Raw genomic sequence first — 14,194 nt, 5'->3', positions numbered from 1 at the left:
TGGTCTGTCAACCATGTCTTACCAGGCTGGCAGACACTGGATCCCCCTGGAATGACAACAGAAGCTAAGCCAATTCTTGAAATCAATCATTTTTGCCTGTATTGCAGCATCATTCGAGGTGAATGTAGAATGTTGCTCAGGGCTAGGGGCATACCTGCCTGGGACGCATAATCAGAGAGTTCAGTCATGTCACTCTTCATATAATCCAGAGAGGTGCATCTCAAGTCATTCACACCAGCAGGTACTATAATAAAGTCATAACGGTGATTGTTGCTGAGTGACTTGAGTGCATACATGATTTGATGGATCCTGGCACCTGACAGGCAGCTGACTGTGGCCTTCTCCTTGTCCAGCCTGGTGAGAGGAACATCTGTGTGTCTCACTACTGAGTCACCTATGACCAGAATATTTGGTCCTGAGGTGCTTTGCCTTAGGGGCTTAATTGGCGAGACAGTGATATGCACATTGTTATGAGTAGTGGTGGATTCAGTTTGTGTACCAGTATGTATGGGTTGTTTGCGCTTGAGAGATCTATGGTCTTTTGGTAGGCTCTTGTTGAGCACTTCTACGCATGTGGGCTTATGTTTCTTGACCTTATCTTGTGTGAGACAAGAGGTATGTGTGCTGACAACCTGTTTGATGTCTTGTCTATTGTAACGTGAGAGGATTGACTATAGCATCATGGTATAGTTACATCTCTCACATACTGTATTTGTTTGCTTTAAAAGCAAGTGGGTGTCAGTATAAATGAGGCAATTGCTACATTTCCTCAGAAAACCCATGTCAATCAGGGAGGCTGGAGAAATTTTGGGAACCTGACTGTCCTTAGCAGTAGGTTACTCCATAAGTACTAATTTGTGAGAGGGCAGGTTATATCAGCCAGCTTTTGCTCTGGGAATTAACAAGGGGACTTGTTCTATACAATATAAGGGATGAAGAAGGTGTGATGATACTGTTCACTGCACATCTGAGTTACCCGCAGGGCAGCAGGGGAAGTCTGGGAGGGTTTCACTGACTGGTGTCTAGGGAAAAACGTGTTTCTAGGCGTTTGCATCTTTATAGGCACTGCTAACCCCTGTTGTGTAGTGCGCAGCTATGTGCAAATCCAAGGCTTATATACAGGTAAAATTAAACAGTTTTAAACTAGTCTGCCAACAGGAAATCACACAATGATCCTTCTTCCAACAACCCCCAGCTTAAACACGGCTATATCCACACTCCTCTGCCACAGGGGTGCAGGAGGATCCCTTCTTAATGTAAGATGGCTGGATTTGATTTCAAGTGTTTAAAAAACAGACTAGATTCAGCAAGTCTGGATCTAGTCTATGCTAACTTAGCAATATTTCAGTGCAAAACAAGTGTGGACCAAAACAAGCTCCTCAAGGAAGAGCAAAACTGCCTGGTGGACAACTGCCATTAACAGGCTTTACAATAAGAGGAAGAAATTGCTGTCAAAGAGTAAGAAGGAGTGAGCCCTAAACTGGAAACACTCCCTCCTCAAGCAAATAAGACTTCTTATGTGAAGTCCACCAAAGCAAAATATGAATCCAAATTAGCTTCCTCAACTGAGGACAACCATAAGCTACATCTGTAACCTAAAACGAAAGGCCCAGATTTGTGCCGAACTGGTAGTTAATGATACCACATATGCTGAGCTTGTGAACATAGCTAACCTGTTGGCCAGCAGGTTCTGTGAAAACTTCACTCTCCTGTCCCCACCACATGTACCCCATGACATCTCTACCACCTGTCCCCTACCTTGTATCTCTAAAGAGCAGGTTGAAAATGCCCTCTCTAAGGCCAAAAACACAGCATCTATGGGACCTGATAACATCCCAATCTGCAACCTACATGAGCTCCAACAAGAATTAGCAACACCATTGGGTTCAGTCATTGTCTAACACTGGCTTCATCCCAGCAGAATGAAAAATGGCCACCGTTATTCCCTTGCACAAAGATGGTGCTTCCACTGACCCTGGGAACTATAGACCTATTAGCTTGAGTAGCCTTATCTGTAAGGCCATGGAGTGAATCATCATGGACCTTATCAACAAAGATATAGGTAATCTCCAAACACTTGACCCTACTCAGTTTCGATTTGTCAAAAGGAGGTCATACCTGTTAAACCTGGTGGACTTCTTTGAGGCAGTCACCAAGACCTTGAATGAGGGGAAATCTGTGCATACAACCTACCTAGACTTAGCCGAGGCTTTTGACACTATCCCACATTCAGGCATTATTGACAAACTCACTCAGCTAGGTATCAACCTTTATATCATTAGATGGGTCATTAATTGGTTCACTGATAGAGCACATGTAGTAGAAATAGGGTAATCCACTTCCAACAGCAGACCTGTAACCAGTGGTGTTCCACAGAGATCAGTCCTGGTGGTCTACTGTTTGGAATCTATTTCTCTGAAGAACAACCAAAGACTAAAGGTCTGTGGCAGACAAAGTTTGCTGATGACTCCAAACTGGGAGCGGTTATAGACTCTCTAAATGATGTCAACATCTTACAAGAGGGTCTTACACAAACAAATAATTAGTAGCAAAGTCATGTCCTTAAACTCAATGCAAAAAAATGTATTATCATCCCTTTCAGTAAGAGCGATGTTCCTGCTAACTACCACATCAATAGCAACACCTTAAGTATGCACTCAGTGGGCACACAGGTTGACAGCAGTCTTACCTTTGATCACCATGTCTCCACAGTGGTAAGAATAGCATTCTATATTGTGCATCTCATAAATAAGGGCATTGCCTCCAGAAAATGAAGTTATAACCTCCCTGTACTCTTCCCTCATAGGGCCAATAATTGAGTACAATGCCTCTTTTGAAATGTACCTTTCCAAGCACCTGCAGCAATTAGAGAAACCACAAAGGTTCCTCACCAGGAAAATTCAAGGTCTTCAGCATCTGTCCTATGTGGATCATTTGGAATCACTGTCACTTTATTCTATTTCATACAGTCTACTCAGATGTGATCTCTGCCTTGCATATAAGGCAATCTCTGACCCTGCTTTAGTGGAAATGCTACACATCCACAAGTCAAATGGCAAATGGGTTACTCACTCTAAAGACCTTAACCCAGTATGTGACATTAATAGAGCCTGCTGGAGGGATAGATTTATCTCCCAGAGGTTACCATATCTTTGGAACAGACTCCCACTTCATGTTAAACAGAGCACCTCATTGGCCCTTTTCAAATGCAATCTGGATGACTGGATGGGTAACAGTAAATTCACCCTGGGGATTCCATCTGTGTCCATCTTGGACACAGGCATTAGGTGCTGATCATAGAAATAAATGGTAGAACTTGGCTAGGCTTGTAAGGGCCTCAGGGTAATTAGCCTAGCAACTTCCTATGATCCTATGATACAGATAATGAAACTGGCACAAGCAGTAAAAACAATCAAAATGGCACAAAGGAATTCAGTAAAACTGTAAAATTAGTTGAAAGGGTGCAGATCAAACTCAAACTAAACTTAATTTCTTGTTCTTAGCTTAGGATGGCTTGGATTCAAGCAGAAACATTATAGACCTCTAACAAAGAATGCCAAATGCAGAGCAGCTCTGGTTAATTGAGCCAAAACCCACGCAAACATGAGGCTTATGTACAAGTGAGATTAAACAGTTTTAAACTAGACTGGCAATAGTAAATCACCCAATAATCCTTCCTCCAGAAATCCCCAGCTCAGACAATATGCACACTCTTCTGCCACAATGGTGCAGGGGAGCCCTTCTTAATGTAAGATGGTTGGATTTGAGTTTAAGTGTATAAAAAACAGACTCGATTCAGCAAGTCTGGATGTAATCTATCCTAATTCAGTGCAAAACAAGTGTAAATAATGAAGCAAGCACAAAGTAAAAACAGTCAAAAAGGGATAAATGAATGCAGTAAAACAGTAAAATACAGTTGAAAAAGTGCAGCTCAAACTCAACATAAACTGAAATTCTTGTTTGTAGCTTTGGATGGCTCTGCACCACACTGCAGTGATATAAGGCAGCATGCTGCACGTGTGATGTGTGCAGAATTATACTGGAAGCCTTTTTTGGTGATTTAAAGACTTTCTTGAGTAAACATTTCAGATGAATAGATATGGTGGGATTTGTCATAACAGCATCACTGCTGTGTGGCCCACACTACACCGCTGTGGTGAATTCAACAGTATTGCATAACACATCATACTTGAATGTAAGTAAACACTGAATGCAAGTACAGTTTCTTTGTGCTTGAGAGATGTGTTCAGCCACGCACCCAAAATATAGTAATAATACTGACAACCTTGTGACATGTTGCGTAGCATTTTGTATAGCAGCACTTCTAACCAGCAAAGCATAAACTAACAGCTGTCCGGATCAAAGGAATTTATTACAATTAAAGAACGGACATGGCACAACAATTAAAATAACTGCAATCCTTTGGAAATATCAAACCTCTTCAGATTAAAATTTTAAAATCAGTAAAGTGTCTCTTTTTATATCAAAGGTCACATGCAAACCTGAGCAAATAACTATGTAATGAATGACTTGAAACATAGTAGCACTCAATAAAAAAACACATAACATTTAAAGAGATAGCGGCTCAACAAACCACTCACTAAGAAACAATGCAATGCATAATAAACATATTGAGCAATATTAACAGTAGCACTACCTATAATGTCATGAATAAATATATTTAATACAATAACAGCCAGTGTTAAAATTAATAAGCACTATCTATCAAATGTCTTAAGCTTCAATAAACTTGCAGTTGAGATGTGCTCATTTAGTCCGGGGGTACAGACGCATGTAAATAAACTTGCCACCATAATTCACGGAGCTCAAGTAAAGTTTTCCATGGAGCACCTCTCGGACCTTTCTTCACCTGTTCTACTAAAATAAATTTAAATTCATGATCAGGAAACTGAGACATATGCTTATACAAGGAATCAGTATTTTTCTTTTTTCTGATTTCATATATATGTTCATAAATACTCTGACTTAATTTACCTTCAGACTTATCTATATAAAATCCTGAACATTTAATACAAGAAGCAATATACACAATGCCTTGAATAAAACTATAAAACTGACCTGATGCAGAAATATACTTGTTCCTTATTGATATCCCAGATACACAATTTTCATATTGGCATTGATGGCAGGCTCTACACTTAGCCATCTGACCCACCATGGATTTGTTCACTGGACACTCAAAAATATTCAAGTTAAACCCCCTTCAATATACAAAAGACAGGCAGGCTCCTAAACAATCCACAATATCCTGGTCGGCAACTATTAAAGCTCAATTTAATGATACCAGAAATTAATGTACTGTCCAAATTATAAGTAGAAATAAAAGGACAAGATGGATCTTATTGTCAGTATTCTCTGAGTGGGTAAGTGGAGCCAAATCACTATGAGTGGTAATGCTCGTATTTAACATAAAATCAGAAGATCAGATTTAACAATGGAGCATAACCGGTGTGCTTTTTATAAGTGACCTCTTTCTGAATGTTAATAATTATCTCCAAAGGATAGCCCCTGTTTAAAAGCATCCTACACAAATGATTACATTCCTCATCAAAATCACTGTCAAGGGTGACCATCCATGCAGCCCTGACAATCTGCCCCTTGACAACTGCTCGTTTGACATATGGAGGATGATGGCTACTAAAATGCAAGAAACGGAATATGTTGGTTTTGTTACGTGTTTTTTTATTGAGTGCTACTATGTTTCAAGTCATTCATTACATAGTATTCTATTTGCTTAGGTTTGCACATGATGTTTTGATATAAAAAGTAACACTTTACTTATTTTAAAATTTGAATCTGAAGAAGTTCGATATTTCCAAATGAAAGCGCTTATATTAATTGTGCCATGTCCATTCTTTAATAGTAATAAATTCCTTTGATCCAGACAGCCGTTAGTTTTCATTTTGTTGGATAGCAGTACTTCTATTATAAGCATGTCTACAGCTAGTACATAAGTAACCAGTGCTGCAAAGCATTACTGTGTTGTAATTGCACCTTCATATTACTCACTAACTCACAACTCTTGCTTAACTCTAAAAAACAAACTCCTTCTCTTTATGCCAAAAACTCACCCTCTTGACATACACAAATTCAAAATCAGTTCTACGAATAACACTATTATTGAAATAGTCCTCCACACTAAATTGCTAGGTGTCATCATTGGCAGTTAATTTAAGTTTGATCTCCACATGCAACATAACATCAAGAAAACCCACCAGAAACTAGGCATCATCTATAGGAATAAACGCTTCCTGAATCGACCAAAGTTACTCAGGCCAAAACCTTCTTCCTCCCCTCCCTAATATATGGTGCCTCAATTCTCACTAACCTACAGTTCACTATCAGATTCAAAACAGAATACTGCTACAACAAAGTTGTCACGTTTGCCACTAACTCAAAGACCAGCACACATCATTGTAGAGTATTACATATGCTACATGCTTGAATTCCATAACTACCTCCTTTATGTCCAGCTCTTAACCTTACAAAAATCATTTATAAACCTTTAGCATGCCCAGCCCTGAGTCACACAGTGAATCCTTACACCCCCAACAGAACCCTAAGGTTTGAAGACAAAAAACTCCTAGATATTTCCAATCCTTTAAAAGCACCAGGACAAAGCTTGTATTCTTACTCTGTAGCTAAAGTCTGGAACTCTCTCCCCCTATCCACAAGAAGAATTACTAACTTGGAAGCCATCCAATTCTCTCTAAAACAACATCTAAATAATACATGGCTATGCTCATGCTCAACTCCTGGCTAACTTGACCTCAACACTGCCATCCCTGGCTGTTCTGATCCAGGCTAACTTATTCTTTACTTCTCTGTCCCATGACTACCACTACTACCAACACCCTTATTGATACTGCAGAGCTTTCAGCTAATTTAATTTCTGTTTTCTCCTCTCATCTCTCCATAATGCTTTCTCTCTTTCTACTATAATGTAATGGCTGCTCAACAACAAATCTCTGTCTCTAAATATAAGGAAGAACCAAATTATAACATATTTTACCCGATGTAATGATGTAATATACTCTTTTCTATGTTTAATGAACAAAACTATTTATTATATGTTTGTACATGGATGATAGAATGTGTAACCCTGAATGCACAGTTTAAAAATTCAGATGCATGTTTCTCTATATACTGTATAAACCTAAAATGTAGTTTTCTGTAGACAAAGATGCAGTATTTTTGTATGCACATAACTGTTGCTGTAAGTTGGAGATTTTTTCTCCCTGGGCCTCCACTGAAAATGGGTTCTCTTGACCCAGATAGACTTTCCCAGTAAACAAATGTCAAATAAATAAATAAATTTCACTGAACCCCATCTGTCACAGGCTACATGACAATGCGCAGACAGTTACAATATGGAAGAAGTAGGCTGTCCTCCTACGGGTATCAAAGGACCATGATGCAAACCACTGTTGTGGGTGGTTGTGCACAGACTGTATAAACATAACACGAGTAGCAAGGACATAAGGGACAAAGTCAGAAAACATTATTGTACCCAATCATTGCCCGGACAGCCAGTGTTGGGGAAACAGTCAGGTATCACACCTTGTATCTCAGTAGGGGTAGACAGTTAGTAGTTTTCACACTACCCAGAGGAGGGTGTAAAGTAATTGCCCTAGCTGGTACTAGAAATAAGTGCAAGTTATGGTATGTATTTGTTCTGCTAGAGGATTATGCATTGGCTCCCCAGCATTTACACTGCTGTCATTATATTTCATGAAGAGGACACCAAGCACATCAACAGTTAAGTCACCCATGTAGCCATATGAACCTTTGTCAGGTACCTATACTACAAAACACTCATATCTGACTAGTATGCAAACTGGATGCTAATCGATTTTATCTTTTGTCTGCAAGGGTCTTGGGAATATTTGTCATTCAAGTCATGCTTTCACCTTTACCAGTTCCAGTGAAAAACACTGGTAAACCATGGGTTTTGTCTGCATAACAAGCAGTATTTGTTAATCTGCTGATGTTCCACTGATTAAAGCAGATTTATGTGCAGTTTTGTACCTTGTGTACCAGGTACTGTATAATGGCCAACCAAGTACTTGCTATGTGAAGGTACTGAGTCTGCAAGAATATCCTCTTCCACATAGAAATCAATATCCTGTCCAATGAAAAGGAGGCTATGGATATGGATACAGAAGACAATAAAGCCACAGCAGTAGCTACAACAGCATCCAAATGAGGCCAAATCCACCTCCCCTGTCCCTAGATGGCATAGATACAGAAGCAGTGACTCAGAATATTGCATTTACTGAATAACTAGGCATGCACATCAAAGATGTAGTGCAGCTAACATTGATACTGTTGATACTGTTGAATGTGGTTCCCACTGATGATAATAATATCCTGGTGCTGTAATGCACATGCATCAGATGTTTGGTATCTGACACAAGCTACAGAGACCATAAACATGCAGCCATCACTCATTTGCTGTACCAGTGACACAGACAGCTAAGCCCCCCCCCCCCATCACAGAGGGGAGCACAGACATAAGACAGCCAGGACTACATTGCCAAGGTAAAAACTGACTGCTTCATTGTCTGGTGACATACCAACCTAGGCATATAAAGCATCTATGGGAATTATTTATCTCTAGGTCAATAAGACCTTCCATCCACTGCTGGGGAATGAGGTGTTCCACTTGCTTAATATTGGGCCATGATCATGTCTGCAGTGCATGCCATGAGGATATACTGTAGTATCCCACACCATCCGTACTGAATCTTTCCATATTTACATATGATTCCTTCCTGTAATAGAATGTCTGATGACTGTGGGGTCTCACTGCAAGCACACCTATCTTTGTCAGAAGAGCGTAAGAGAGTATGATTATTCTTGTGCTGATATCAGTTACATACAGCAAACAGCTGTACCTGTTTTATAGGCTGCCCAGAGACTGCAGAGCTCCATCATTGTCATATCTAGTGCAAGTGACCAACACACAGATGCCATGATTTTGACCAAGAATAACATGACTGATGTCCAGCACACTTTACCATGTATGTTGACTGATGGAACCAGAAATAATAGCTGTTGGCAGGCATTTAAATGTCAACAAATTGACTGCAATACAAACAATCCCCAGTGTGGATCAGTACAGAAATCAGTCTCATGGTCATGACTCTACCTTGTCTGGATGTGGCTCTGGACACAATATCTTGTAATGAGATATAACTGCCTACAGCACTGGCTATAAAGTTTTAAGCATTTCTACAGATGTTGGGTTTTACTAATGATGACATCATGACTGTTTGATATTTATATGGATGGGTGACATTTTTGATATAGCATGTTCAAGTAAATCAGCTCAGTTCATGCACCTCACTCTCAGATATATGAGGGACAGTCCCCCCACTTACAACAGTCACATCTAACACACTGATACTGACTCCATGCCACATCAATGGTAAAGACAAGTAATTTACCTTGTTTGTCCTCCTTGTTTACATCCTGCTGAGCACAGTCATCACTTAATGGTTGAACCACACTAACCAAGTGGAGATGTGCTGCCATCCTCTGTTGCAGCACTGTCATGTAGTATAACACAGGTTAGGAATATCTGTGCAGCCTTCTCTGCCACACACTGTATCACACCCTCTGAGGCAATAAGTCAATTGGACCATCTCCTCAGGATGAAAAATGCCCTCATAGCCTCATAGGTGTGTACTAAGCTAATGACCACTGAGGATTTTATGAGCCTAGCCAAGCATCCCAAATGTATCAGTCAATTTTTGTGCCTTAAAGGTTATTTAAGAAGTGTATGTAAGTTAGGGCATTATTTACAGGCTGCCTCTGTCTGTCAGAGACAAGGGTGCTAGACCTGGGGTGAATTTCTGATTACCCATCTATTGATCCAAGTTGGGCTTAACAGGGCTAGGGAGGAACTCTGCTTCATATGGCTGGAGAGCCTGTTCCATAGAATGGGGATTCTATGACAAACATATTTGTCTCTCCAGCATGCCCTACTTATGTTGCAAGCAAAATTTAGGTCTTTTCTTCTAGTAGTTCTGATGCTGTTTGTTTTGTGGATGTGCAAAATGTTCATCCAAACAGGGTCTAGGGATGCCTTGTATGCCAGACAAAGATCACCTCTCAGAAGTCTGTATGATACTGAGTAAAGTGGCAGGAGTTTGAGGGGATCAGTGTAGGACATCGTGTTTACTCCCTGTATTCTTTTTACAAGGAACATTTGTGGATGCTCCAGTTGTTGCATATATCTGGTCAGGTACATTCTGAATGGTACATTACACTCTATGGTGGGCCTGATGAGGGTAGACTACAATGGTAATGGCCTCTCTGGACTTAGATGCTATGCCCTTACTTACTTATAAGTTGATCACATAGAAGGATTTTCTTACTACCTTGGGCACATGTTGGTCAAAGGCTAGCTTTCTATCTGTATCAGTTCCCAGGTCCCTAACTAGGGAATCAACTTTTAGGGGTTCCTTATTGATGACATAGTTACCCAGTGTGGCCCACTTCCCAAAAGGTACAATACTTCATTTCCTTACATTGATTTTAAATCCATGGCTTTGACACAAAGTGTTTTGTCGGTGTTAGACCCACCCAGTTTGCAATCATCTGTGAATTTGGTCAATCAGAGGCATTTGATAGTGGCTATGACCACTGAGAAGTTGATTCCAAAGATGAATGGGCCCAGAACAGAGCCCTGAGGGACTGTACTGGTGATCGTCCTTTGTGGAGGTGGCCTCACCAGTCCTAACCTCTTGGGTCCTGTCTGTTAGCCAGCTAGCTATCCGGCATGTTATAAAGGGGTTTATTCCTACTTCTGTAAGTTTATTAACAATGCCTGAATGGGGTATTGTCTCAAGTGCTTTAGCTAGCCCTAAGCAGGCAGTATGCACCACTTTTCCTAATCCATTGCCTTAGCGATCTTTTCAAAGAAGTCCACCAGGTTCAATAAGCATGACCTAACGTTGACAAAGCCAAACTGGGATGGATCCAGTGTCTGGAGGTCTCCTATGTCCTTGTTGATAATTTCCATGATAATTCTTTCCATGACTTTGGAAATATGACTAGCCAGACAATTGGATCTGTAAGTTCCAGGATAGGTTGAAGATCCTCCCTTAAGAAGGGGGATGACCACTGCAGTCCTCCTTTAGTGTAAAACAAATTCTGTTTTAGGACTATAGTTAAATAGTGACTCTTGGGGTCCAGATAAGTTGTATTTTAGACTGTTTGAGTGTATTTCTTGTGGATGATTGGGAGTGAGAGGGGGTAAAATTGGAACTGAATTTGTCTGCTAACAGGTTTGCTATATCTCCATGCTCAGTGAATGAGGCACATCAGTTTGGCACATTGCTGTATGCTGCCCTTAAAGTTTATGACATAGCTGAAGAAGGCCTTATGGTTATTTTTCACCTGAGGCAATTTTAACCTCAAAGTTGGCTTTGTGGGACCTAATCAGCCCTTTTAGTTGCCTATTTCAGTTTGTTGAGGCAGTTATTATTTTTATGGGAATTGCCTTTCCTGATTTTTGACGCATTTTTTCCTTTTGTTGTATATCCTGCCATCAGAACAGTTTATTTCTGAGGCCAGTTCTGGGCTTATTTCTGATAGGTACAGCAGCCACTGACATTCTGAACAGTGAATAAATGAATGCACACGTGCCTTATTTACTGTAGTATTGCTAACGATTGATGATCCCAGAGTTCAAGTATAAGTCAAGGAAAGTACTAAACTCTGCACTACAGTCATGTCATTGTTTCTAAAGAGTTTGTGTTTTATTTTAAATAAAGGATCCTGGAATCGAAAGTTTTACATTTGAAAGATAAAAAATAGGGGGAAATGAAATGTTTTTCCTTGAATGTACACAGCATATAAAATATAAAAAAGGAAAAAAAAACAGTAGTAATCTGGATTAAAAATTAAATTTAAATATAGTACATCTGGTAGTGCAGGATATTATACTTTTGGAGAAAATGAAAAGAAGAGAGAGACAGGATAGGCTATTGTCCTTCAGATTGAAAAAATATTCAGGAATGCTGAAATGGGTTAATAACAAGTACAGTGAAAGTTATTGAACGGAAAGTGATTACAATAGAGTTTTATATCTATCTACATACATATATATATATATATATATAGAGAGAGAGAGAGAGAGAGAGATTGCATAGAGAAATAATTGGATATGTTCAGGATAATAAATATATATGATCCAGTAGATGTAAAACAAAAGATTGTGATTTTTGAAGAATAACAATGTTTGATAATATGAAATACTAGTCACTGGTGATTTTAATTGAAAAAGGGATTTACATCTTAAGATCAAGCAATATTATAGAAGATTAGTAAATTAAAATAAATTACTGAATCTAAATATATATGGTTCTAAAACAATTCTTAAGTCATTAGAAATGTAAAGGCTTCCTGAAGGAGGATTTAAGTCACATTTCCATATCAGGAAAGGTAGCTGATTCTGAGAACCACCGTAAGACAATAAAAAGCTACACTGCCAGATGTTTCTAGTCAAGACCCCAAAACAATAATTAGTTCTCCACTGGATTAATTCAGGACTGTTGTCTGAAAATAAAGCACCTCACTCACAGGTAAGCATGATGCATGTTTTCTATAGTGCAGTAGATCAAAGCCAGAATTTTAAAAACAATCTTGGCAGTTGCTGGCAGCCAGTGCAAATCATGCAGAAATGGCATTATCTGAATGTCCCAATATCGTTGATGCAGCATTTCACACCATTTGCAATCAAAGCCCTTGTGTAATAGCCCCAAAGCAAATGGATTTTTCATGATGACATCAGTGCATGAATCACTGTCATGAGGCTTGATGATGATATAAGGTATTGAATCTTGTCAGATTTTCTAATGAAAATACAATGTCTTGAATGTGGTCCTAATGTGAATCAATTATCAAGGCTCAAGTCTACATTGTGGACCTGAGATCCAAATTCCAGTTTGTTTCCTCCATTTGCAATTGGAGGAGGTACAGAAAGATATGCTTTGATACAGAAAGATCAGAAGGTCAAGTGCTCTACTCCCACATCAAGTGATTGGACTCATTTTTCAAATACTTTCTCTGCAGTGAAGCATAAGGAGGAGTGCTGCTCTCCTGAATGTGCCATCCTTCAGATGAAATGTTAAACCACGGACGCATCTGCCTGTGCTAATGACAGGTTGTATGGAAGTAAAAGATCCCATGGCACTTATCAAGAAGAGTAGGGAGGGCTTTATTTAAAAACCCAAATATCTATTTACAACTCATAGCAACATTTTACATATTTAAATAACTTTATATAATTTTAAAACAAACAACAGTGCAATACATTTTTTCATTTTACTGCACATTCTTCTTCCACATCCCCTAATTCACCACTATAAATTCCCAATCCCTATTTTGTTGTACAATAGTTCTTTCCAGAGATTCCACACAGCCCCCAAAATATCTTACAAACTATCTCTCTTACGTCTTTTTAATACCGTCATATTTTAAATGCACAATCATTTCAATATTTATATTAACATTCAAAATTCTACTCCAACTTTTTTTTTAAATTACTCTCCTTCTGTTCCGTTCAATAAAAACATGTTCAACGCTTTCTTTTACATTCTGCACACAGCCTTTCACTGATTTTGTTATATTTAATTTACTCTTTAAATGGCAGGTTTTTAACAAAAATCACCACAAAAATATATTGTTTTATATTTCTTATCAAAACTAATCTGTCTTTTATAGCATGTTTTCTTCTCCTGTCAATATATCACAGGATTTCATATAACAGTAATTATTCATAATCCTTTCACACTATTCTTTCCTTTTTGTATAACCTTTTCCCAGTTCCATAGTCCATCATTTCATTTTATTTACATATTCAATAATTGCCATACAATCATAACTTATTTTTCTTATCACACTTCTCACATCATTTAATGCCAGGAATTATTAAAGGCCTAGCATAAGTAGCCCTGCTCCCAGGACATGGTATTTTGTGATTTAGAGACATGTTATCCACAAGAAGGCAAAAACTCATTATTAGCTAATTTGTATGTCTCTGAATTGCAGTTAATACTGCAACATGCAGAGCATTACTGATCTTCACATCTGGATAGTAAACTGCTGCTTATGTAGGCACTGGCACCCCCTCCCCACACCAATCACTCTCCCACACAGACAC

Source organism: Protopterus annectens, chromosome 6.part1, assembly GCF_019279795.1.
Source record: "Protopterus annectens isolate FY-2018-M chromosome 6.part1, PAN1.0, whole genome shotgun sequence".
In the NCBI taxonomy this organism is placed as follows: Eukaryota; Metazoa; Chordata; order Ceratodontiformes; family Protopteridae; genus Protopterus; species Protopterus annectens.
Note: the sequence above shows the minus strand (reverse complement) of the source record.